General features: G+C 37.3%; 1 protein-coding gene and 1 pseudogene across 5 annotated transcripts in view; one reads left to right on the forward strand and one right to left on the reverse strand.

Moving 5' to 3' along the window:
• The window catches only part of CNTN4 (contactin 4), a gene marked incomplete at both ends in the record, with an annotated part of 500,648 nt that overhangs the window by 376,470 nt on the left and 96,944 nt on the right, over nucleotides 1–27,234 (reverse strand). The window lies entirely within an intron of this gene.
• LOC308419306 (splicing factor 3B subunit 4-like) lies at nucleotides 23,783–25,037 on the forward strand (annotated as a pseudogene). The gene has a single exon. The product of its transcript is annotated as a splicing factor 3B subunit 4-like (transcript).

Genomic DNA, 27,234 nt, shown 5'->3' on the forward strand with positions numbered 1-27,234 from the left:
CTCTGAGTTTTATTTTATATTTTATATCATCTCTGCTTATCTCAAACATGTAGAAAAGTTCAAAGAGCTAGCTGTACATGAGCACCTCCCTTCATAGATTATTTATGAAATCTTTGGCCATAGCAGATGGAAACACCTAACAAAGAGCAGGATAACTCAGTAACTAGATCTATAGTCTATCTATCTATCTATCTATCTATCTATCTATCTATCTATCTATCTATCTATCTACCTACCTACCTACCTACCTACCTACCTACCTATCTATCTATCTATCTATCTATCTATCTATCTATCTATCTATTTATCTATGTTTCTATCTATCTATGTTTCTTTCTTTCTGTCTGTCTGTTGGTCTACTATCTATTTTATTTTATTTTCAATAAAAATGTCACCAGTCTCTACTCCATAATATTACCAGATTAGATAATTATGATCTTATATGATAGCATAGAAGGTCTCCTCTTCAGAGATATTAATCAAATTGTAAGTATGACATCAGAATCAAACAAAGTTAATGCTGAAGTCAACATCACCCCCTCCTCTATGTGAATATAGGAGAAGCACCTTACTTAGAGTTAATAAATCATTTACAGGCATCAGTTGTCTGTAGACAACCACACCACTATTTTCTCAAATCATGATGATAAAGAGTTGTCTCAATGAATGGATTTCAAGCAGAATTTACTGATCACAATGTTAAGTACAAACTAAAGGACAAGTTGTTGAAAAAAGTAATGCATTATGTACCAATGTCCTAGGGTGGGTTTTTTTTTTTTTTTGTTTGTTTGTTTTTTTTTTTTTTTTTTGGCTATTTTAAATATTAACAGATATCTACCATTTAGGAGAGAATTTGAGAACTTCTATAAAGAATAGAGAACATGTTAAGGAACATTCCTGTAGGATTTAGATTTAATACTTCACTAATGCAATGCTTCATGAGGTTTGATCCCATTATCATTCAGTCTGAGGTTACAGCTTGAGATAGTAAAAGAAATGGACATTAATATTCTATAAGAAAGATGGTCTTTTTAAGCTTTAGACTTCAACAATCATTAGCCATAGCTCATTTCAAAAATTATTATACATTTAAGCCTTTCTGATATCTATACTTTCATTCTCCTCTAGATGATCTAGTCTTATAAAGACTTGAGTCCATTAATGTGTCTTAAATTCAATCCAATGATCCATATCCAAACGTATATTTTAATAACATGAACACATACTAGCATACAATATAAGATCCAAGCAAGAGACTAGCTTCTAATAGTCTCTGAGATGATATAATGTTCACTTCTAGAACAAAGCACTCAGACATTATGTCACTAGTGTGAAACCAAGACCTCTGTTCACACATCATTAATAGTGGAGTTGAAATGGAGGGCTCTCAGTGTTCTTCCACAGTCATTCTGTGTACACCAACATCACAGAAATCTTCACACCAATCACAGTTAAAAAGCTAAAAGGTTCAAATATTTTTATAGGCTCTATTGCTTTCTGGGATGGGGCAAAACAGTGTATTATTATGGAATCCAGTATTGGAGGAAAGCATTCATCTCAATGAATTAAGAGAGCAAATGGGAAGAGGAGTGGTTAGTGGTCCTAATGTTTCCTTTATAGACAAACCTCCAATGACCTAAATTCCTCCCAACAGATTGTCTCCTAAGGTTTGCACAGCCCTTTAATAGTGCCTATGGTTACAACCACACCTATCATATATAGAGGTTTGGCAATCATTCAAAAATACAAAGTGTAGCGCATCCAAATCTATTCTTCATATAAGCAGCAATACCTCATATCCAGACATATGGACCAACTGTGTTTCTAAAATTGGAAGATCTGAAGTGGGGATAACAAGCTGATGATCAGATACCTCTCATGACTGTTAAAGAACAACACTGTCCTGGCTTCCCTCATAAAATATTCACCAATAAAGGTTTTCAGCTTTAAACTGTATTCCATCTAATTCGCTTCAGCCATACTTTTATTTCCTTCTTCGTACATGTTTGAAAATGACTTCTGACTACTACTGTGTGGGGTGAAATGTATTTTTTGAGCTTTAGTAGGGTTTCTTTTATGAATGTGGGTGCTTTTTTATTTGGAGCATATATGTTAAGGATTGAGAGTTCCTCCTGACAGATTTCCCCAGTAATGAGTAAAAAGTGTTCTTCTTTATCTTCTTTGATAACTTTTGGTTGGAAATTTACTTTATTCGATATTAGAATAGCCACTCCAGCTTGCTTCTTGGGGCTGTTTGCTTGGAAGTTTTTTTCCCACCCTTTTACTTTGAGATAGTGTCTGTCTTTGTCTCTGAGATGAGTTTCCTATATGCAGCAAAATGCTGGATTTTGTTTATGTATCCAGTCTGATAGCCTATGTCTCTTTATTGGGGAGTTGAATCCATTTATGTTAATAGATATCAAGGAATAGTTGTTTCTGTTTCCTGCTATTATTGCTTTTGCAGGTTGAGTTGTGTCTGTCTTTTTCTTCGTTTGGTTTTCTTGTTTAGGAGTTTTCTTGTTTTTATTATGATGTATTTTCCCTCATTGTATTGGATTTTCCACCTAAATTCCTTGTAGTATGACAAGAACTTCAAACATCTATAGAAGGAAATTGAGGAGGATCTCAGAAAATGGAAAGATCTCCCATGCTCATGGATTGGAATGATCAACATTTTAAAAATGGCCATCCTACCAAAAGCAATCTACAGATTCAGTGCAATCCCCATCAAAATTCCAACCCAGTTTTTCATTGAGTTGGAAAGATCAATGTGCAATTTCATATGGAACAACAAAAGACCTAGGATAGCGAAATCCATCCTCAACAACAAGAAAACATCTGCGGGAATCACTATCCCTGACCTCAAGCTATATTATAAGGCAATTGTGCTGAAAACTGCATGGTACTGGTACAGAAATAGGCATGTGGATCAATGGAATAGAAAAGAAGATCCAGAAATGAGCCCTCATGTATATGGTCACCTGATTTTTGACAAAGGAGCTGCAAACATTCAATGGAAAAAGGACAGCCTATTCAACAAATGGTGTTGGTCCAACTGGCACTCAGCATGCAAAAGAATGAAAATAGACCCTTTCTTATCTCCTTGTACAAAGCTCAAGTGCAAGTGGATCAAAGATCTCCACATTAAACCAGATACACTGAAACTATTAGATGAGAAAGTATGGAAAACCTTAGAACACATAGGCACAGGAGAAAATTTTCTGAACAAAACACCAATGGCTCAGGCTCTAAGGTCAAAGATTAACAAATGGGACTTAATGAGATTGCAAAGTTTCTGTAAGGCTAAAGACATTGTCAAGAAAACAAAATGGCAGCCAACAGAATGGGAAAAGATCTTTACCAACTCCACATCAGATAAAGGCCTAATATCTAAGGTATAAAAAGAACTCAAAAAGCTAGACACCAGAGAATCAAACAACCCTATTAAAAAATGGGGTACAGAACTAATCAAAACGTTCTCAGTTGAGGATTATCGAATGGATGAGAAACATCCGAGGAAGTACTCGACATCCTTAGCCATCAGGGAAATGCAAATCAAAACAACCATGAGATTCCAGCTCACACCAGTCAGATTGGCCAACATCCAAAACTCAGATGACAACAAATGCTGGCAAGGTTGTGGAAAAAGAAGAACACTTCTCCACTGTTGGTGGGGTTGCAAACTAATACAACCACTCTGGAAATCAGTCTGGTGATACCTCAGAAAATTGGACATAGTACTACCTGAAGACCCAGCTATTCTACTTCTGGGCATATACCCCAGAGACACTTTAATACACAACAAAGATATATGCACCACAATGTTCATAGCAGCTCTATTTATAATAGCCAGAAGCTGGAAAGAACCCAGATGTCCTTCAGTAGATGAATGGATACAAAAATTGTGGTACATTTACACAATTGAATACTACTCAGCCACCAGAAACAATGATTTAACCAAATTCTTAAGAAAATGGCTGCATCTAGATAATATCATCCTGAGTGAGATAACCCAGTCACAAAAGAGCAGACATAATATGCAGTCACTGATAGTGGGATGCTAAGCCCAGAAGCTCGCACTCCCCCAGAAACAACTCACGGACTGTATGAAGTCCAAGAAAAAAAGAAAACAAACAAACAAAAAAAAAAGTCATGCTCAATTCTTACCCATCAAGAACACATTGACAAATTCCAGGTTGCACCCTGTATTACATGTACTGTTTGCTTATTGTAAAAAAAAAAAAAAAAAAATCTTTACACACCAAGAAAACTTTGACTATTTCCAGGTTGCATCTTGTTTTACATGTACTTTATGCTCATTGTAACTAGTGTGATCTTGATCACACTATCAAACCTTTAAAAAAAAAACAAGTACTGACAAAAATGTATTGTATACTTTTATGCAAAAATGCTTAAAATCTGTACATTTATCTTTGTTTCTTAAAATAAATTTAAAAAAAAAATAAGATATGTCTAGAATGTCTTACTGTAAAAAAAAAGAAAAGAGAATGACTTCTGCTCTATTTTGAAGGTGCATTTTAGTTTTATGTTGTGATCTTAACTTTTATCTCTTTTATTCCATTATGTCATCATTACCTTGAAAACTGTCTTAAGGAAATAGGACATTAATGTAGAATTTTCTAGATAAATATCAATGTGAAAGAACAAAAGTGAGTCTTCACTTCTCATCTCTTCCCAAGTGTTATACTAAGATTCTTCCAGATCCAGTCTTCCTTTTACTTTCTTTTTACTGATGCTGCTGTCTTCAAAATCTTCATGTCATTCAACACTAAAATGTTTTACAATTTGTGTCTAAAAATACATAAAATACATGATCTTTATTTCTCCAAAGATAATTTTTCATGTTGTGTTAATTTTGATGTATACTGTTAGCATTCTGGACCACAAGTCACAGTCACTCTTTTTATTTCTTTTAATATTAAGTCAAATAACTTCATGGTTTTGCTTGTTTTCATAAAATATTTAGTTTTGTAACTGCAATTATCTAATTAATCTTGTAGAAGCCCGAGATGCTAAAATACACTGAAGATTTTGTCACACAGTCGGTTTATAATTAAGAACTACTTACATTTAAGTTACAACTGTCAAGTTTCATCATCTTTAAGATTTATGTTAAAATACAAGAAAAAACTTTGCCCTCCAATTCAATATATATCTTGTACTAAATCAAACATTAATGTGTATGAAAGCAAGAAACAAACTAGATAATTATTGGCATCTTTCTGCTCTATGTAAGCTATTGTATTAACTAAGGCACAATGCCTGCCTGCTTTTATATTATGCCATCCTTATTTACTCAGTTGTGCCAATCTGACCTTTGTATACACACACACACACACACACACACACACACACACACACACACATATTCAGCATACTTCATCAAGCATAAACAAGAAACCACCTTTACTTCCAAAGCACTTCTACTTTAAAGCCAAAGATAACAACTGAAAGAGTGTAGTGCTATACAAAAGCTATACTAGGTGATTATGGACCTTAATCTTCCCTGTGCTCAGTTTCTACATGCCAAAATAACTATCTTTTCATGCCAGGATAACTGAATGAAACCATGCAGGTGAAAGTCTTAGAATACTAATTACCTCATTTCACTTAAAACCTCCAAGATGTACCAGTAGAAGTTTTCTGAACGTGGTGCAAAAGGCTGTTCTAGCCAACAGTTGAGATTACAGCTGAAGTCTATTTTAGCACATTTCCTTTGGGAAGGCAGGCAGGGAGTTGTTGTGTAAGGAACAAAGCACAAAAGGAGTCCCCATGGCTTTATAATGCCTTAAAATGGCCAGTGTGTGCTGGAAAACTCTGTGTCCTTACCTGCTTTTCCATTCCCATAAGCTTTTCAACAAATGTAAGAATTAATGTGCATGTATGTACTTAAATACACACACTCACACCACACATACACAAAGACACACATGCACATGCACACATGCATACACTGTAATTTTAGCATCCACGTAATTTTAATCCTACTGGTCTTCCTCAAGAGTGCTTTTTCTTTCTGGAGGGAGCTCATACAAATGTTATCCTGGGAAACTCAAACTGCTGTTCAATCCAATCATAGGTCTCATCCATTTAACAGAACCCACCTACCACACTTCAGCAGTGTCAAATGTATCTAATTATCTTCATGTGTGAGGGCACACAGGAAATTGTGTAGCTATGCAGAACACTTGGCAAAATGCTTACCATATATTTGCTGTAGTTTAATCATGAGCAGATTCTATACAACAGACATTTTTAATTCAGACCTATAGAAATCATGCATTAGCCAAGTAATTATGTAATTTTATTGCTGGTTGCACCTTTTCCTGACATATAGTCTTATTCCTACAGTTAGGCTTTATTGGTTCACCTTGGTTTGTTTAGTGATATTTCGATTCACTGCTGTCACAGTGTGGTACGAAGTGAAATACTCATCTCCTGCCATCAAAGATGTGCACTCTAGCACATTCTCCAAGCAATGTCAATCATACAGTGTTCTAAGATTCTGGAATTTAAGAAATAATCCACAGTTACAGATGCAACGTTGCGAGTTCATTTATTCCCTGAACTCCATCTTCTCTCCAAGACACCTATGATTTTATTGTTTCTCGAAGGCCTATTCTTTAAATCTAACTTTCTGAAATTGAACTTACTAATGAAATATTTTTCAGTTTAAAGCATACATAGCCAGTTTGTTTGCTCACATACTTATAATTCCTAACCAATGAATTCTGAAAATAACCATAAAAAATGAAAAGGAAATTCTGGTGTGTTAAAGCTTATTTAGTCAGCCACTGCTTTGACATGACCCAGTGATCAGTCTGTAAAATCAGAGGTATGACAATGATGACGTCATAGGGTCTACTCTATGAGACCCATGTTTCAATCCCATGGTTGCTTTTCGCTACACTATACCTTCTTCCAAAACTAGCTCAAATCCTTCACAAAGAAGAATAGAAGTTGATAAAGTAGATCTATAGAACATTCCAGGTTGCAACCTCAATGCCATTCAAATCCTTGAATCAGGTGCTAAAAATCTCCATTTTTCATTATTGATGCTCACAAGTTCCTACTAGGTTATTTTCAGTACATCTTTAATCTTTGTTGCATATCCTACACTAGACCCAAAGTCACTAAGGAGTAACTTTAACTAAAAAAGAGGTAACTAGAGTATCTTACTTTTTCTCATTGCCTGTTCCCATGTCATTTCTGCGTCAGGCAACCCAGATACACTTCTCAGAATGGACTGTTCTTAAGTGTGTTTGTTGCATAGACATTGAATGCATGGAGGTAAAAAGATAGCATGCAAAGATTATGAAAACCATTTCATGTATTCTGGGAGAAAGAGTATCAGATGCAACATATGACTAAGTTCTACTTAACAAAAAATGGTTATGTGGTATATATTAACATTGTATTTTAGACCTTGCTGAACCAGTTATAAAGGTTGCTATAAAGATTGTCTTGTGGATTACATTCATGTATGACAGTCTAAAAAAATGCTCTGTGTTAGAATGTTGGGTGTTGCTCAGCAGCAAAATTCTTTCTTGGCATGCACAGACTGCAGGTTTAAAGCCCATCACAAACAACACAAAACAAAACCCCAAACAAACAAACAAAAAACCAAGGTGTGTAAATGGGAATCATTCTTATTACAGGATGTATTATTAGATTCTGGGGCAGAAATTGTTTACTCAATGGAACTTTTTTCATTTTCATTGGAATTTACAGCCAATTCAAGGGAGGTTTAATTGAATATCTTGTGCTATAGGGAAAGCTAATAACTAAACTGAAGTGAAGTCCTGGAACTGATCCACATAATGATAAAGCTCTTTCTTCCCTACCATTCACTCAGAGAATTTATTCTAACTATATATCAGTGAATCAGAAGACAGACTAATTTCAAGCCAACTTACAAATAAATATTCCTACAAGGCCAAAATATATCGAGTCCTCCCTTTCAGGATAATATAAAGTGAGGCAGAATAAACAAAAGGGGGTAACAAAGCCTTTAAGCATCAACTTTTAAAACTCATGCAAGGTATCTTGTGTCGCGCTCCCCACTTCCCGCAGGCAGGAAAAGGCGTGCAACAACAGGATTCTTCTGCGAACAACCTTTATTGTACAACACTCTGAGCAGGAGATCTCCCACGTGGGAGAGAAATGCACTGCTTTTATATGCCCAGGAGACTCGTGTCGCTACCTGATTGGTGCACTCTTCAGTAGCTCATTAGTATGCCCCGAGAGAGGGCTGTGACATATGTGGCGCATGCGCTCTAAGTCTCTTGGCTGGGCAACATGGTCTCTACAATCTTGGCGACAGCCTTTTCTACTCCTCCACTCCATCTTCCCCCATTACCCTCCTGAAACATATCCATCCTGACTCCATGCCCTGTTTAAAACATAAACCAAACCAAAACACTGAGTCCAGTTAAGGGTAAAACATCCACTACATGTGCCTGAGGTCATCCACTAGGCATGGACAATCTACTAATGGCCATTCCCCATAAAGAAAAGTGACCCTCCCTCCCTCATCAGTATGCCCCTTCATACCAGATTAATGCTTCAAGTTTTTAGATCATAAAAATGATGAAGACCTTCTGGTTTCCCATTTTCTTGTTATCCATTTTATTCATTGATTATACGCCAATAAATGGTACTATTCAGATACAAGGACCTAGGATTTTTGCTATGCCTCTGCCAGGAACTATATAAATAAGTCCTAGAAATAAATATATCTTTTCTCGATCTGCTTTAGAATGAAAACGAAATATAGGAAAATTTAATAGGGTCATCCTCCATGTGCTTTGGTTTCAAAAATCATTATCTAAAGGTTGACCTTGATAGATATCACATGTGCCCAGTCTTTCTGGTGTAAGAGTTAACCTAGCTAAAGCTCACATGTGTACTCTTTCTGGTGCAATCCTTCCATGGCTCATCCTATGATCCAAGAAAGAAGAATGGCTGGGATAGCACAAGATTGGTTTCCTGTTCAGAGACACTTAGTCACAGGCTGTTTTCTATCCCATCTGTTCCCTGCAGCAGTCTGAGAAGAAGCCTCATCTGTTCCATCAGTCACCCAGTGGCAGAAGCATACATGGATACTTTATATGAGCAGACACTTCTGCTGCAGGACTAACCATGTCTCAAAAGATAATGATCAGTGCATTGTTGTTGAAGAGTAAAGCTCATGTGGCCAAGGCCACACAACCATTTTCATCTTCAGGCAAGAAGTGTGATTCAGAGAGCACTCAATTCCTGTTGGAGAAGTTGTAGTGCTGAAATGACTGACTTGAAAGATTGCTTACTTCCATTTCAACTCACCTAACCTAAAACCTAAATAAAAAAAATATTGCCCGAAATGTATCTGATGCTTATTTCAGTAGCGGTTTGCAACCAAACTCACCACTAGGCCACACACTCAGACACACACACACACACACACACACACACACACACACACACACACACACACTGGAGTGAGCAGGGTCTGATTCTAAGGACAATTGGGTTATTCTTCCAAATGTCAGTTCCAAATAAATACCAAAATCAACCAAAAAGGCTTAGGTGTAAATCCATTCTCAATTTTCACCTGACTTTTATGAGTTCAAGTGAGCAGCACTTGAAAATGTCAGGCAGAATTCTTTTATGAAGTTGCACATGACTTTTGGGGGCACCGATCTAGTCTGAAGTGGTATTTGACAATCCAGGTGCAACATTCAGAAAGGAGCTGAGAGAAGGGTCAAGTACAGAGGAGACAGTGTGCCAGGTGTGAAACTACTTCGAAAACATACCAGAAATATCTTTCTGCAGATGAACAATGATGGATTTTTCCCACTTGAAAATCCATCTGACAAGTCTTAGCCTTGGTAACCAGGAGTTGTAACACATGAGGTATGTTTAAAACTAAGTGATTAAATTTCATGAGACAAAAATATCAACAAATTCTCCCAAGCATTAAGCTATTCCATCAATTGAAAGTTACATCCTAGGGTCATGTACGCTAACTTGCGTATACTGTGTTACAAACACCAGTCTAAATACATATGGTTATTTCTGATATAATTGAAAGTGAAATCAGCAGATCATTAGTCATTTTTCTATTGGTGTGATAAAATTCTATGGCCAAATACAAGAAAAAAATAGGTTTATTTTAACCTCTTGTTTCCAGAGAGAATGTCATGGCACAAAAGGGCCATAGCATGGCAAGAGAAGCCAGAAGAAACAAGATCTAATTTCATTTATACACAAGAAGAATGAGAGAGAATGGGAAGTGCCCTGGGGCTATACACCATAAAAACTGAATGTCTCTTGACATACTTCCTCCAGCTAGGCTTTACTTCTTAAATGTGGCCTCCATTACCTGTCCAAATAACACCATCAACCCTGGAGCAAGTATTCAAACAGATGGCCCCATGGGGAACTTTTCTCTCTCAATCCACTATAGCAGAGTAAGGCAGGTTACTCCTAACATTGTGGAATCCCTTCATCCAACTCTCTGAAGAACTTAAGAACAGTGACTGAAGTTCCTCACAATGGAGGAATTTTCCTCGAATGCCACCCCCCAGATTCAAGAATGCATCTTTGACATTTTCCTGAATCTCCATCTACCTGGTAGAATTCAAATTTGATATTTCTCTTAGATGTACTAGGTGTCTTAGTGAATTCCTTACAATAAATATCTGCATGCACATATGTGTGTGTGTTTGTATGTATGTGTATACATGTACATATGCATGAATGTATATATATATATGTATGTATCTTTGTATTATACATATATATAATATATACATGACCAGGTTCTAGTTCTCTGGTATACCACTACTAATATAACTTAAACCATAAATGATTTAGATAAAGAAAAATAGCTACTCTCAGCCATAAATTTAAAGCCTGAGATTTAACGGCTTTATTTATTGTCTTTATTTTCAAGTCAGCTACCCAGTTTTTGACAATTATGTTAACTAGAAATCCTAAGATTGCTTTCTTCTATTGTACCTCTCAGTCTATCTTCACTGGTATCTGTCACAAGACACTATTGCTGAATAACCCAAGAAGGGCACTTAGGTCCTTCAATAACAGGAAGTAGTACAGACACCATGGTTGAACCTCTGGGAACACAGAAACAAATGTATAGAATGTAGACTGGCCTTTGAGAAATGCACTAGTGAGTTTGATAGATTGCACTAAGCACAGTGCTACAGTGTCATCTGTCTGCAATAGGGAACAGGGTTGCATTATTTTAAAAGGCCAGAGGAAGGGTGGGGGTAGTAAGGGCTTATGGGAGTTCTTTGATAGGATGGCTTTTCATGAGGAAGAGGAGACCATGTAAACACATGACAAGGGTGAAATTTCAAGGATAGGTAATTAAACAGAGAGAAAAAGGTAGGAAGAAAGGAAAGTTTAGGTAATATGTTCCTGTAGAAATGTAGACTTTTGTAAGGGTAGACTGTCAAAGCTAGAGTATACTATGAAGGTCTTGATAGAAGGATGTTCAGTTAAATCCAGATCAGAATATTTAACATCAGGACAAGAGAGATGGCTCAGCACTTAAAAGTGCTTGCCATTTTTCCAGAAAACCTGATTTCATTTCCAGTACACATGTCAGGTGCCTGATAATGCCCCATGACTGCAGCTCTGAGGCATGCGACTTCCTCTTCTGGCCTCTGTAGGCAATGACACACAGGGGACATATATTCACACCAATAAGCAAATATAGATATAAATTTAAAAACTATAACATCAGATATGGCAGGGAGCCACTGCAGAAGGTCAGAGAAGTATTTGCTTTGGAAAAAAGGGTTAAGACTCTAGAGCACTCTGACCTCGGACCTAAGCATTCTCTGGGCTCCCAGAACAAGCTAACATTGTTTCAAAATGTACCTCATTTCTTGGGACAATTCCTTTTAGCATTTTTCTTTCCTGCTTGTTAATATTCATTCACTACCACTTACCCCACCTTAGCACACCCAACCCCAACCCCAGAATTAAACTATGTTCTCCGTTCAAGCTCTTTCCTGAAAGCCCAGCTTGATTAACAGGCATTCCTAGGCACCGCCATTGTCTGACCCCCTGCTACTATTGCACAAACATGAAAAGTCAAATCTTCCTCTTTGATGCTTTCCACCCCTATGAGTTACGGCTTACCCTTTTTTTTTTTCATTGTATCAAACACATCTTGTCATTTTGTACACACACACACACACAGACACACACACACACACACACACACACACACAATTTTACAAAGAATAAGGCTGATATCTTCTAAGTTTAGCCTTCTAAGTTTATCCTAATACTGGAGTGTGACCTTGGGCTAGCCTTGTGCCTCTCTGTGAGTAATTTAATTGTTCCTTACTATTGTTGGGGTACATATATACCACAGTGCATATAAGAATGTCAGAAGACAACTTTGTGAAGTTAGTTCTCTCCTCCCAACTGAATGTGAATTCTAGGAATTTCCCATGGCTGGCCAGACAAGTCCCTTTACCCACTGTCCCATCTTGCTGATTGACTCCACTGAATCCCTCGGAGTACTTGATCTAAATCTCCAGAGAGTCAGAACTGTGGCCTATCTCTTTCATAAAGAATTCTAATTCAAAAGAAAAGTCTACAAAATATGAGTGTTTTATGACTTGATTTCAAACAGGTTAGACTGGGTGGTGGTAGCAGGACTTTCCTGGGATATTGTTTAGCATCATGAGAGAAGAATTTAGTTTATACATTACACTTATCAGAGCCTTAAAACATGGCCACTTATGGTCAATTCACTGTGTAGAGACTTTTTCCCGAAATGAAAATAAGCAAATATTAAATATCAGTAAATGATATTCAGAATAATGCTTTATGAAGAAGTAAATGAGCACCTGTTGGTTTACTATGAGACTGTTCAAACATGAAAAGTAATGATGGATCAATGGGTATACAAAAACCTGTATGTATGTGTGTATATTTGCACGTGTGTGTGTGTGTATGTGTGTGTGTGTGTGTGTGTGTGTGTGTGTATCAGTAGATATAGAGACATTTGCCCCAACATTATTTCAAATTCACAATGGTTACATTATTTTTAATAAAAAATATATTAAAGTCAGGAACTGATATTCACAGAAGGAAACTCCCCACATTAGTCTTTTGAGGCTACCATATTAACAATAAATAACTAAACTTACAGTAAAGAAATGCAAAGAAGAGTTTTCTCTTTATTTTTATCTCCCCCCCCCTTCGGTGTGTCCCCATGTGTGAATATTGACGTCAAAGGACACTCTTGTGTTTTGGTCTTTGTGCTATACTTTTGTTTTCTTCTCCATTCATACATCAGGCTAGCTTGCCTTCAAGATTCAGGGACTCTCCTGTCTGTGCATGTCACCTTGCAGTAGAAACCTGAGGGTGCAGTTGTGTGTTGCTATGGCTGAATTTACATGGGTTCTGAGGATCATAACTCATGTCTTCATATTTGTTGACAACTGAGCTGTTCATTTTTACTTTTAAAATATTATTTTGGATTTATGAGCATTTTTCTTATATGTATATATGTACATATGTATATATGTATATATGTACATATGTATATATGTACATATGTGTATATGTATATATGTACATATGTGTATATGTATATATGTACGTATGTGTATATCTGCTTATCTAATGCCCATGGATATCACAAGAATACAAGATCACCTGGAACTAGAGGTCCGAAGGGTTGCATGCTACCATGTGAGTGTGGGAAACTGAACCCCAGTCCTCAACAAGAGCAACACATGTTCTTAACTACTGGGCTAGTTCTCTATCTCCATATACAAGTGCTGTGTCCACTGAGCCAGGCTCCCCAATTGCTTTCTTAGAAATGGTTTTCACAAATGTTTAGTTCAGACAATTTTCTTTAAAGAACTTTGTCTTTCTTGGCAGAATCAGCATACGATAAAATGAAATGGTTTATCTATATGCCACTGTGTGGCTGACAGAAGATATTTACAAAAGAATATTTACAACGAAAGCTTCTCAAGATATATTGTCACGGGATGTTTTAGGCAAAGAAATAAATAGCAATAGGCCTTAAGAGATAAATTTAATTCCAAATTTCCTGTCATAATAAAAAGAGAGGCAAAAGAAAAAAACAGTAGAAGATCCACATGCTCCTAACATATAGTAAAACAAGTTTTCTTTGCCCCAGACCAGATTCTAAGGCTCCTCTATTCACTGAACTTCATCAAGGACAAGTAGACTGGACAGAAAGGCAAATTACTGGTGTTTTTCCAAGTACATGGGTGGACATGGGGGAAAACACTGGGCACTGTCAGTTTTTCTTGCTTTTCCCAAAAGGAAAACATCAAGCTTTCTAATATACACTCTTCTTCCTGATAACACTTCCTCCTGTCACCCTCCTCCTTCTTTCTATTGGCAGAAATGGAACTATGTCTTCAAATCCTTGTGAATAAGCAGAGAGAATTGCCATTTCCCTGTGTGAACTTAATAGTTCTCACACGTGGAAGTGTGGCACACAATTTTTTAATTTGGGTATCTGAGGTTTAATCTATGTGGGAACTCAGTGAATGTAAACTGGGCTGTATACTGCTGCCTAGCAACTATACTAGTGCAGGGTGTGGACACAGCTCACCTGGATAGGTTGCTAAGCATTAAAAACAAATGTCATCATCCCTAGCAAGTTTCCTAGGGTTCCACTTGTCTAATATGCTGACATGTACCAGTATGCTTACTAACAAAGGTTAAAAACATGTTTGGGGATGGAAACATTATACACGCAATTAGAAACAACACAGAAAAAGTACTGTAGCAATTGTTTATTTTAACCTGCCATTATTTTTACAGTGCCAGGAAAGTGTAGCTAACCTCATTTTATCAGAGAGGCAATTTGTTAGTCAAAATACACATGTTTAATTTATGTGTATGTGCTGATAGCTATGCGAATTAACTTATTCCCCAAAGGCAATGGCTGTGGGTAAATAACCTGATGCAATGCTATTGTGCAGGGATTGCATCTGGGGATTCTTAGCTTCTGTTATATTTCAGACATCTTCACTCCCAGTGGCCTACTAGGATGAAATCCCACTTTTTTTTTCATTCAGCCTAGAACCGAGGCCCTGTCCCTCGCAAGCTAGTACTGACAAGCAGGCCTCCTGCAATAATCCTACACTGATCCATATGGAATCATCTATTCCTTCTTTTTAACTCCCTCCTTTCCGGCCATTTTCTTTGTCTCCCTTCCCATTTTTTCATCTCCTTATCTTATTTGTTAATAGCATCTTAACTTACCAACACTATCTCTGCTACTGCCAAATGTTACATTCTCTCTCTCTCTCTCTCTCTCTCTCTCTCTCTCTCTCTCTCTCTCTCTCTCTCTCTCTCACACACACACACACACACACACACACACAATGTCTTTTCATTGTTTTGCCATTTTTACAATGGTTGGGAAGACATTCAACAATTTCTGAAGGTATACTATGGGTAATGGTTACAGAGTGGAGCATGAACGAAAAGATGCCAAGATTAACGTGTGATATAAACCAGGTGGCAGAAGAACTGAAACCTTATTAGACTATAACTAAATGTAGGGCATATATGTCCTCCCCTCAAAAGGATGTTGTATCTATTTTCTAAATTCCGGACACTTGTAATGATCAGTATTCTCCTTATTCAGAGATTCAAAGCCTTGGACAATCTCCAGCAGTCTGACCCACTTCCATTCTTGCGTGCATTCTCTCTTTAACAAACTGTTTCTATTTCTATTACTAACTATGTGTCCTTGTTCTAAATCTTTGTTCCAAAATACATGGACCTATAAATCTCAGTTAGTGCCCCTTAGACACAAGTACACACCTATTACTATGATAGTTTAAATAGAGTTAATAAGACTTATAAAAAACAGACCTGTATGAGTCCTTATGGAATATTCCAAAGAAGTTGGCTTATATTTCCAAACAGAGTAACTTACAATTCTGACAAGGCATTAATAGAGAGGGCACCATGCATATTAAAACACAGCATATATAAAAAGTAAACCAATTTTAAAAGTAAGGAGCAAAAGGGATGATATGGGATGAAGCTTCTTCTCACCTGGTCCTTTTACCTGTTCTCCAGGGCCGGGTGCAGCAAGATTATATTAGATAAGGTCTTGATCTTAATAATCTTAGCTACTTAAAAAGCCAAATCAGAAGGATAAAAACTGGGTTCCAAAGTGTGTTCCAGACAAGCATGTGTAACTGACTTACAGCCTGTCTCAAAATGAAAAATACAAAGAAAAAGAAATCTGGAGACAGCATTGCCTAGTTAGTATGCATGGGTTCTTGGTTCAGCCCACAATGTTACAGTGGGGAATTTCAAGCTATGGTGGCTTCGGGCTAGCTTGTCTTTTTCTGAAAACACCAGAAAGATAATCATATATTTTGCTTCACACCCTAGAAACATAAATCACTGTATGAAAGGATGAAGTTATCTGGGATTTGTTCTAAATCCTGCCTCTAGTCCTGGATGGAGACCAGGCATTCCAAGCTAATGTAATAAGAGATGGGAGGACACATGCTCCACCATGTTCATAGAAGCCTTATTTATAATAGCCAGAAGCAGGAAGGAACCCAGATATCCTTCAGTAGATGAATGGATACAAAAATTATGGATTATTTACACAATGGAGTACTACTCAGCTATTAAAAACAATAATTTTATGAAATTCCTAAGAAAATGGATGTATCTAGAGAACATCATTCTGCGTGAGGTAACCCAATCATAAAAGAACAGACATCATATGCAGTCACTGATAATTGGATACTAGCTCCAGAAAGCTCTGAATACTCAAGAAACAACTCACAGATCATATGAAGCTCACAAAAAGAAATGCCAAAAAGCAGAAGCTACAGTCCTTCATAGAAAAACAAAACAACAAGTATATAGAACCCACTCAGAGTGGGGTATACCTAGACACACTAATAATTCATTATTAATAACTCAATCAATATCATTAATGACTGAAGAGCTCAAAAGATAGCCTTGAGGCAATTTTTGGTACTTAAAAATCATTATGTTTAATCTATGCTCACCAAGAAAACTTTGACTATTTCCATGTTACATTTTGTTTTACATGTACTTAATGCTTATACTAACTAGTAAGATTTCAATGCATACTATCAAACCTTTAAAAAAATCCAGTACTGACAAAAATATATTCATATAGTTTTATACCAAAATGCTTTTACAAATCTGTATATGTTTCTTTGTTTTTTACATAAAGTTGTAAGAAAAAAAAAAAGAGAGATGGGAGGAACAATTATCCACATATTGTGATAATGTACTTTTCTTTCCCAAAACTTCTTTGTGGAACTTTTCACCGCCTTTTGCAGTTATTTGGGGCTGTGTACTTTTCTGCGTCTGTAACCTTTCATTTTTTGTTTTTGTTTGTTATCTATTCCTCTTTTTTTCCGATACTAACCAGAGCCTGGACATGCTTTCCCGATGCTCTGGGATCTTTCAGTTCCCCTGAAGTCCTTCTTAGACCATGTGGCTGCTGTCATACCCCATGGCAAACTGACACAGCTTTCTCTCCTCCTTATCTTAATTTCTCTGCGCCCAACACTTGTCAAGTTTTACAATTTGCCTGTTCCATGGCTTTGATTGTTGTTTCTGTTGCTCTGACATTTGGTTGTTGTTTTTTCTCCTAATAAAGTTGTCTCTGAGCTTTGTTTTTCAACCTTTTGTAAATTCTTTATGAATGAAACCAACATTTCAAAAAGGAAGCTCCAATTTCTCTGGTAACATTGGTACTGTTAAAAATGATGACAGCAACTAAGAGAAGGGCAGGGCAGTAAAGGCTGTGGGGCAGTGGGTTTTATTTCAGCTGTTCTACTTTATAACCCACAAACCAGTTTTCATAGGCAACGTGAGAAAGGGGGTGTAGGCCTTTGTTCTAATTAAACATTGCTGATAGACACTAAAATTTAAATGTTATAATATTCAGGCACTAGAAAATATTAATATTCTTTTGCTTTTATTTTTGTTGTTTTTTAATTTTTTAACAAAAATTATTCTTAGCTCATGGAACACAAAGTCAGTAAGTAACTCCTGTTTGGGTCTACAGATTGTTGGCTTAAAATAATTTACAGCTAAGATTTATTGCTGAATGATAAAAGTAATTCAACTCTTCTCTGCAAACAGAGACACAGTTTCAGCAGTAACTACCATGTATGTAGGCAAAACAGGTCTACAATGGAAAAGATCCTATCCAAGGTCACACAGACAATACAGGCATCTGAATACCTTCAAATGTCTTATTTATAACCCTATATTTTAATAGATCTCTAACAATTGCAACAGCTCCGGACTTTCCTTTAGATGACTGGATGTGCACACTCCCTGGACAAATGCAGTAGCAGAAAGCAGAACAAGTTTGTTTCTTGTTACCTGTCCAAGAGAATGCTGTTTTACTGACATGGTAGTTGTGCCAAATTTTCAGAAGCCTTGCACAAAGGCAACATGCTGAAAGGCAGAAACTTTATTTTGGAAAACCAATTTCCTTACTACTCACCTAAGGAACTAGAAAATGTAAAGAAAAGCAGAAAATTGACTTGCCTCCCTGACCCCTTTTCTAAGTTAAACAGTCAGGTTTTCCCTCAGCAACAAAAGTAAAAAGTAGTGAAAACCAAACCTTAGTTTTTGCATATAACATAGGCACACATGTTATTGTTCACTGTACAAACACACATGTGTGTGTGCACACACACACATACACTCACACACACACACACACACAGAGAGAGAGAGAGAGAGAGAGAGAGAGAGAGAGAGAGCAAGAGAGAGAGAGAGAGAGAGAGAGAGAGAGAGAGAGAGAGAGAGAGAGAGAGAGAGAGAGAGAGAGAGATATTTTACAGGTTATGCTTGGCTTTTCATAAACAACACATTAAATGGTTAATATTATCTCATAGGTATATGCTGCAGGCTGGAAAGAAACATCATTTCTCAGTCCCTGTAGAAATCCTAAGTCCCCACTGTGGTATGTACAGGAGAGGAGGTGGATAAGGTCTCAGAATAGCATTAAAAATGCAAACTTGCTCCATCCTTCTCTGTACTGCTAATCCCGGAATGGGCTTCTGAGAGTCTGCTCCACCCTGACCTTATGAACCTCCCTCCTGTGAGAAGTGTTAAGGCCCAGGCAGTGAAAGTAAAATGGTTTCTAGCAATACACAGATAAAAAGTAGCAATGAGAAGCATAACATGCCATAAGGTTGTCAGGATAGAAAGGAGATACACTTCTAAAGAATCCCTTACTATCTAGGGTTGTTTTTAGGCTGTAGGAGTTGCTACCCAAGATACTGATGCTGTAACTTTATTAATTCCTCTAGCAACAGTAAGAACACAATGTATAACCACCAGCTTTCAATGAATTACTTGGGATTTGACCATGAAGAGTCACAAACTGTCTGTGGTGATCTTAAAAGAGTGAAATTTAGATATTTCCTGGTTTTCTGTATACGATTTTTAGTAGTTGGATTGGTAAGAAGAAGCATAGAACCAGCTTTGTCCCTAACTTGTTAAGAATAGTATAGAGTGATAGTCAGAAAAAAAGATGTTTTAAAGGAAATTTGGTCATCTACATTGTTCTTTTCTCTTGTGTGTAAAAGCTTCAGAGCTATCTGTTGGGTTGGATTTCCATCACTTATCTGGATGGTTTTCTGTAGAGTCCTCAGGAGAGCGGTGCCTGATCTTGGCCCTGCTCTTTGCTTACTGATTGATTCCTGAACTTTCAGCCTTTTCAATGTTTGGCACTTACCTGACTAGGTGTAGGCCACAGTAATGGTTAGCTTTTCAGTCTGGGAGCAGAAAATGACTACATATATTTCTAATGGAATCACAAAATTCCAGAGAGGTAACAAGGGCTGATAGATATTTTCATAGGTCATTGTATATTTTCTGTCAATCTTTCAGCCAGTTACTAGATGAGCTATTCATGCCTATTGGGTGCTGACGGGTTAACCCTGCTGGGTAGTTCCCCTATACAAAGCTCCCAGTACTCCTCTGCTCTTCTAATAAATATGGGCTCAAGGTACTTACTTTCTTCAAAATATGAATAGCATATTGCTCTGAGGCAAATACACCTTACTCCTACTATCATGAATGATATGTATGCATATAATATTTTCTTTTCATGTGCATATACACATTTGCATTTATTTTAATTACACATATTTATCATGAGAAAAATACATCTCGAGTAACTAGTAATTGACTGGTGCAGAGCTTAGAATGGCTATTCCTTTCTGAACAAATGATTCTTTTGATTCTGGAATGAAGGGTGGTGCCCGTGGACCCTTTAATTTGGTTGTATGGCAAACTGTGTTGGGAGGAAAAAAAAAAACAAAAGCAATGTGGACCAAAGGAAAATACTAAGAAATAGCTATTTTTCTCAATAGGTAGAAATGGGAATATTATTTTAAAGGCACTTATTCAAGCCATAACTGTATAAATAAATGAGCAGTGCCTAACATATGCTTATGTATTGTACTTTCTCGTTTTAATAAACTATCGAAATAATTACCAGTTTCATTTGGTTTTGCTCTTTCTAGTAAATATCTATATAGACTCCAGAACCATTTTATTTGTAGATATATTATAAATGTGTCCATCTGAATTTCAGCAGCTGAAGATTCAACAGTATGAGAATACCATACAACGTGATGTTTACCCTTAAGTCATAATATTAACTATTCACTAAGTCTGAGCAAGTCAATGCATCTGTATTTTTGGGTCTCCCAGGAAGCATTACAAAATTTCCCTTCTGTGTTTAAATATGACCCCATGCAGGTCTCTAATGAATTGTTAAACATCAGAAATAACACCAACAGAACTTCAACAAAATATGATCAATTTCTTTGAGCCAGGCTTTGCTGATATATAAATACCAATTGATTGGTATATAATCACAACATTTACTGAGCAGAGGCAGGAAGATTAGAAAATTGAGGGAACGGCAATTGTACTAGGAAATTCTTTCAGAAAGAAAGAAAAAGGAAGAGGGAAAAAAGCTAGAAAGGAATGAAGGAAGGAATAGAGAAAGGAAGAGTGAGAGGAAGAAGATTACCAATGGAAATGACTTACTGTCCAATTTTAGAATACTGTTAACTTAGTAGAGAAAGGACCCCATGATATAGATAAATTCACTACATTTAACAAATATGTCAAACTGTAAATATCTGCATAAGACATCCTGATGTGTAAACACTAGAAATATGTGTTATGAGCCTCAGTGAAGCAAGGGGCAGGTGTCCTATCTATTGAAGGTGACCTCTTCCCAGATTGAAGCTATTGCTATAGTAATGTTAATCTGCCATTAGCATACTACCCAAAGCAGATAGGACTGTAGAATTTTCCGTTAGATATTCTGATATTTAATTAACAGAAACCCTGTGGCAGCCTATATTTGCCAGAACAGAAATGCACCTATATAAACTCATTTTGACCAGTTGTTTTCCTTATTGATATTTTAATTATGAGAAATTTTAAATTCTATTCTCTAACTTTGCTCTCGTGGAGTAACCTCAGGTTATATGTTTCATTGCCTCCAGGGGGACTCTTCTTGGACACTGTAGAGTTTTATTGGCACCAATTTTTACATTGTAGTATTTCTCCCATAACTTCCAGAAATTCATTTGTGAGCAAAATAAAACTGGACAGGGGCTCCTGTAGACAAACACTGACAGAGAAATAATGGGGAACTCCACAGAACAGAACATGATAGCATAGAAAATTGTGGAGGTTTTATGCATTTTGCAGCTGGGAGAAATCGTGTAGATATTGAGCAATAGACTTTACAGAACTGTTAAAGCAGAATTCATCAAGAGGCAGGTAAAGGGATTTGCACCTCTTGAAAGGAGGATGCAAAGCTGTATAACTTATAAGAGATGAAGGTTTGGGTACGTATGGGTTAGCAAGGTCAATGCCTTTAACACTGGTCTTCTTGTACTCTTAGATGTATTAAACTGAACACATTTAGTTCTAGGGAACAGGACAGAGAGTAACAATATATAAGAAGGTAGGTTCTGATTGATGGAAGGGTTAAAGTCTGCTGGAAATAGGTCTCATTTGCAGGCAGCATGCATCATACAGATTGATAGCTCGTCTGTTCTATCCCAACTTTCAAACAAATAAACTCTCAAGTGAAGGGCTTTGTTGACTAATAGGAATCATACACTACTCAAAGGATGCATCTCCTCTTCAAGTAAACAATGAAAAGTAGTTGAGCTTCATTTTTGTGTAGGATATAGGTCTCTGTGTGAGTGTTTATATTTGCAACCATTTGATTCTACTTACTTTGGTATTAAAAAAGTCTGTATAACTAATATTTGCCTGTCATATTTTTTTCCAGTAAAAAATCAAGTTTATTTTGAGATGGATTTGTCCCTGCTGTCTAAAATCTCAAGGTCATATTGTTAACTAAGGATGGGGTCTGGAATAGAGCCATAGCTGTGAAGCATTCATGGTATAAACCCAAACAACTACTACACACTTTAATACTTACAATATTTTATAAAGTGATGTCAGGGTACTGAAATAGGAAAATGCAAGGTTTAAAGGCCAGCAAGAATGGAAAGAGAAGAATGATTAGTTCATATAGTAACTGCAACAACGAGAAAGAATAACCACAAAATTGAAACCAAAAATAGTTAACTTTTCTTATTTATATTAGAATCTTATAGCCAATGAATCTCCTTCTAGGTTTTAAACCTTAAGGGGTTTATGTATTTGTTAATATAATCACATATTTTACAAATACCCATTTCTAGCTTTTGTTACACCAAATTAAATGTAGCTTCCTGACCTAAAATGGTGCTATTGCTTAAGATGAACATTTAAATGGTCCAATAGTGTAACAGGAAAATACAGTTTTTATTGTAGCATTAGAAAGATTCATGTACCTTAAAACGCTTTTTTGTTGGTTTGTTTGTTTTATAATCTTTGTTGTTTTTGTTTTTTGTTTTTCTTCTATATACATAGACTTGGTGATTGTAGTCAAAGCTAATATTAAATTTATCACAGCAATCCTCTTGCCTCTGCCTCTTACATGTCAGAATCACAAATGCAAGTCATCATGTCAGTTTTGAGACAGCCTTTGCCATTTTCAACCCAAACTGAAGAGATGTGGTGTCCCTCCTGCCATGTTGTTTTGGGATAAAGGGCCTTCTTTTATACTCTTAATGTCAACAGTAAAAGTTGCTGTTTTACTTATTTACTTTTAAAATCCCCATGACCCAATACAGATGATTCATTAAAAAAAAATTAAAGGAAAAGATATCATTGGCATCTCTTGGTGGTCAGTGCCGTAGAAAGAAAGAACTAGCCCATGCGTGTTATTCCTGTTTCCTAAGTAAGGCTGATCCTTCTGTTCTCTAAGTCAGACAAGAGCAGATACCATAGTTATTTCTGAACAAGTATTGACCCATTATACTTGCAGTACACACTTTTCTTTGGCCTTCCCAATTCATTGTGTATGAACACTCACATCTTTCTTTCATCATTAAACATTTTTTGGACCGTTTAAACATTCATTTTAAGCAGTACTACCGTTTCAGGTCACTCAGCTATATATAGACAAAAACCAGAAGACAAAAGATGACATATTTGTACAGATAAAAATAAAGTGATCAGAAAAATAATTATTTAGCCAAATAAAATTACATATACTGCTCAAAACACAAAATTAATATACACAATTAAAATATTTTAACTTAGAGATGGCAGGAGGGCTTCCTCCATGGTGGCCGGACAGTTCTCCAAACGAAATCAGGATGCCACAGTGTACGTGGGAGGTCTAGACGAGAGAGTGAGTGAACCACTGTTGTGGGAGCTCTTTCTTCAGGCAGGGCCAGTGGTCAACACCCACATGCCAAAGGATAGAGTCACTGGCCAGCACCAAGGCTATGGCTTTGTTAAATTCTTCAGTGAGGAAGATGCTGACTGTGCCATTAAGATTGTGAACATGATCAAGCTATGGGAAGCTGATACGGGTGAACAAGACCTCGGCTCACAACAGAAACATGGATGTAGGAGCCAACATTTTCATTGGAAATCTGGACCTAGAAACTGATGAGAAGCTGCTCTATGATAATTTCAGCACCTTTGGGGTCATCTTACAGACCCCCAAAGTTATGCGGGACCCTTACACAGGCAACTCTAAGGGTTATGCCTTCATTAATTTTGTTTCATTTGATGCTTCAGATGCAGCAATTGAGGCCATGAATGGGCAGTACCGGTGCAACTGCCCTATCACTGTGTCTTCTGACTTTAAGAAAGACTCTAAGGGTGAACAACATGGATCTGCAGCTGAACGACTTCTGGCAGCCCAGAACCCGTTGTCTTAGGGTGACCACCTTCATCAGATGTTTGCAGATGCATCCTTTCCTCCCTCTGTCCCCAGTCCTGTGAATTCATTACTGGGTTCTGGGCTTCCTCCACCAGGCATGCCACCTCCTGGCTCATTCCCACCTCCAGTGCCACTTCTGGGACCCACCCTCCTGGAATACCCCCAGCCATGCCCCCACCACCTATGCCACCTGGGGCTGGAGGACATGGCCCCGCAGCAGCAAGAACTCCAGGGGTTGGACATCCTAGTCATGGACATCCACATCCTCATTCCTTTCTACCAGGTGGGATGCCCCATTCAGGGATGTCTTAGATGCAGCTGTCTCATCACAGCCCCCATGGCCTCAAACACCCCCATGGTAGGTCTCCAGAATCTGGGGGCCACCTCCTGGAATGTCTCATCCTGGACCTCCTCCAATGGGTATGCACCCCGAGGGCCTTCTTTTGGATCTCCCATGGGTCATCCAGGTCCCATGCCTCCACACAGTATGCGTGGGCCTCCTCCATTGATGCACCCTCATGGATACACAGGTCCTCCAAGATCCCCTCCCTATGGCTACAAGCGGGGTCCCCTTCCTCCACCCAGACCCACTCCATGGCCCCCAGTTCTACCTCGTGGTCGGCTTTGGGGCCCACTTCCTCAGTAAATTGCCATCCTTTGTCTCCTTTTATCCTGCCTGTGTTTTTATTTCTTGGACCAGTCAGAGCCACTGTAGCTCCTCAGGGCTAATGTGCTGACCCCTCTCAGCAATGCTGTCCCCATTTCAATGTCATGTTTTCCACAGGGAATTTTTCTTCATTTTTATTTTAAAATGTTGGTCCTAATTTCCTTACACATGTATAAAGAAAAATAAAACTATGCTTCTTGTTTGTTAAAAAAAATAGAATAAAATAAAAATATTTTAAAGGAAATAATAGTCTGATACTGATGTTTTGTTAAAGCAAGGTATAGTATTTGTCCATTTTGTTCAGAATTAATCCTAGCATTATACAGAGCAGTAGCCTGGAGCATTGCAGGAGAGCTTTTTGTTCATTTATTATTTATTTCTTTATGCTTAACATTATATCTTACACCTGATATGACATCAAGATTATTTCCTTTGGGAATGCTTTTGCAGAATGAAGTGCTGGCTTTTAAATTTTTGTTATTTATTTAGTTTTGCTTTAAAAAGTAAAAAAATTTAATTATTAGTATACAGTCATTTACATACCCTAGAATTTAAGATCCTAGGAGTAGTGTATAGTATCCTGCATGCTATGGTAGAGAGAGAGAGAGAGAGAGAGAGAGAGAGAGAGAGAGAGAGAGAGAAAGCAGAGGGGGGACAGTAGAGGCAAGAAGGCAGTGCCATATAATATCTTCCTCAATGGCTTGTCCACCTTATTTGTAGAGACAGTGTCTCTCACTGGGAACTAGGATTTACTGATAGTTACTGATGAGATTGCATAGAATGGCTGACAGGTAAGATCCATTGATCTAAGGAATTCCTCTCTATCACACCACTGAGAATACAGGTAGGTACTCCCATACAGGTCCTATATGAGTACTAGGGATCAACCTCCAGCCTTTAAGCTTGTACGCAGACCCACTCAGTTAATCTCCCCAGTTCTTCACTCTGTCTTTTAATGCAGGCATCAAGCTTCAGGGTCTAGTGTCTATCACCCTGAAAAAGAAACAAGTCAAATGTATCCCTGGAGATGATCTCTACCACAAACATCTGTACCACTTGGTTTTCCCATTTTGATTTTTGGCAGGTGGGAAAACCTTTGTCTCCCATTTGCCAGACTGCCCAGGCTTCTCAGTTGCAATGTTTCAGTTAGGCTGGCCTTTCAGATCCCCAATAGGATTCATCCATCTTCCTGTCCCCTTGAAGCTTTGCTGAATGACTTACTTTCAAAAAACCTCATTCACAGTGAGTGCTAATGGAGGTTAATGGCTTCTTCAAGTATTTAAATTTTAAATGGAAACTCTTATAGGTTCACTGGAATTCAAAGGAATAAATGTTTAATCTGGAGACTACAGAAAAACCATGTAAGACATCTGAGACACCACATTTTTCCTCCTTAGAGACCTCTTCCAATTAAAACTTTAGGGAGACCCTTCATAAGATGGGTAAATGTGCGCTGGTTTAAAATAAAGTTTCTCAAACTTGTGGGTACTGTGTTATCATCTCAGGGAAATTTTACAAAAGCAGCATGAAGATGGTACCACAAAGATGTTTTAGAGATTTTTATGCAGGAACAAGAACTCTTCTATTTTATTTTATTTATTTATTCAGGGACAAAGACTCTACTATTTCAAGTAAAGCAATATAGGTGAGTGTAATGAAAGAGAAACTTTAGGGGCCTCTAAAAATACCCACTGCCACAAATAATGCTAAAACACTCTATCAAGTGTTCAAATATCACTAGATCAACTACGTTTAGGTTCATTCAAATATTAAAAGAGTTAAAAACTGTAATCATGGAGAACTTGCAAGAAATAGACTAATGACAGATTACTGTTACCATCACCCTCATCAACATCAGTTAATAATGCTAAAACCCTTGAAGTGTGTCCATACGTGTCACACATTGTTGTGTTTGCATTCATTCATTAAGTGATTTAATCTTCAGTGTGTTGATATATCTTTGGAAAGACCAACTGCACAATCCTTGAGAACAAGCATGTAATTATATTGTTGTCATTAAAAATTAATATCAACCCTCTCCATCAAAACTCTGGATAAAAGATGCTGAGGTTACCATGCCCTGTACATTGCAGGGGTTGGGAGAGGGGGAAAGCATGAGATTGATTTGTACGGAATCTCTCAATCTTGCCTTGCTTACTTTTTTTCCAAGCTAGGC

The sequence above is a fragment of the Micromys minutus genome (genome assembly GCF_963924665.1).
Source record: "Micromys minutus genome assembly, chromosome: 3".
NCBI lineage: Eukaryota > Metazoa > Chordata > Mammalia > Rodentia > Muridae > Micromys > Micromys minutus.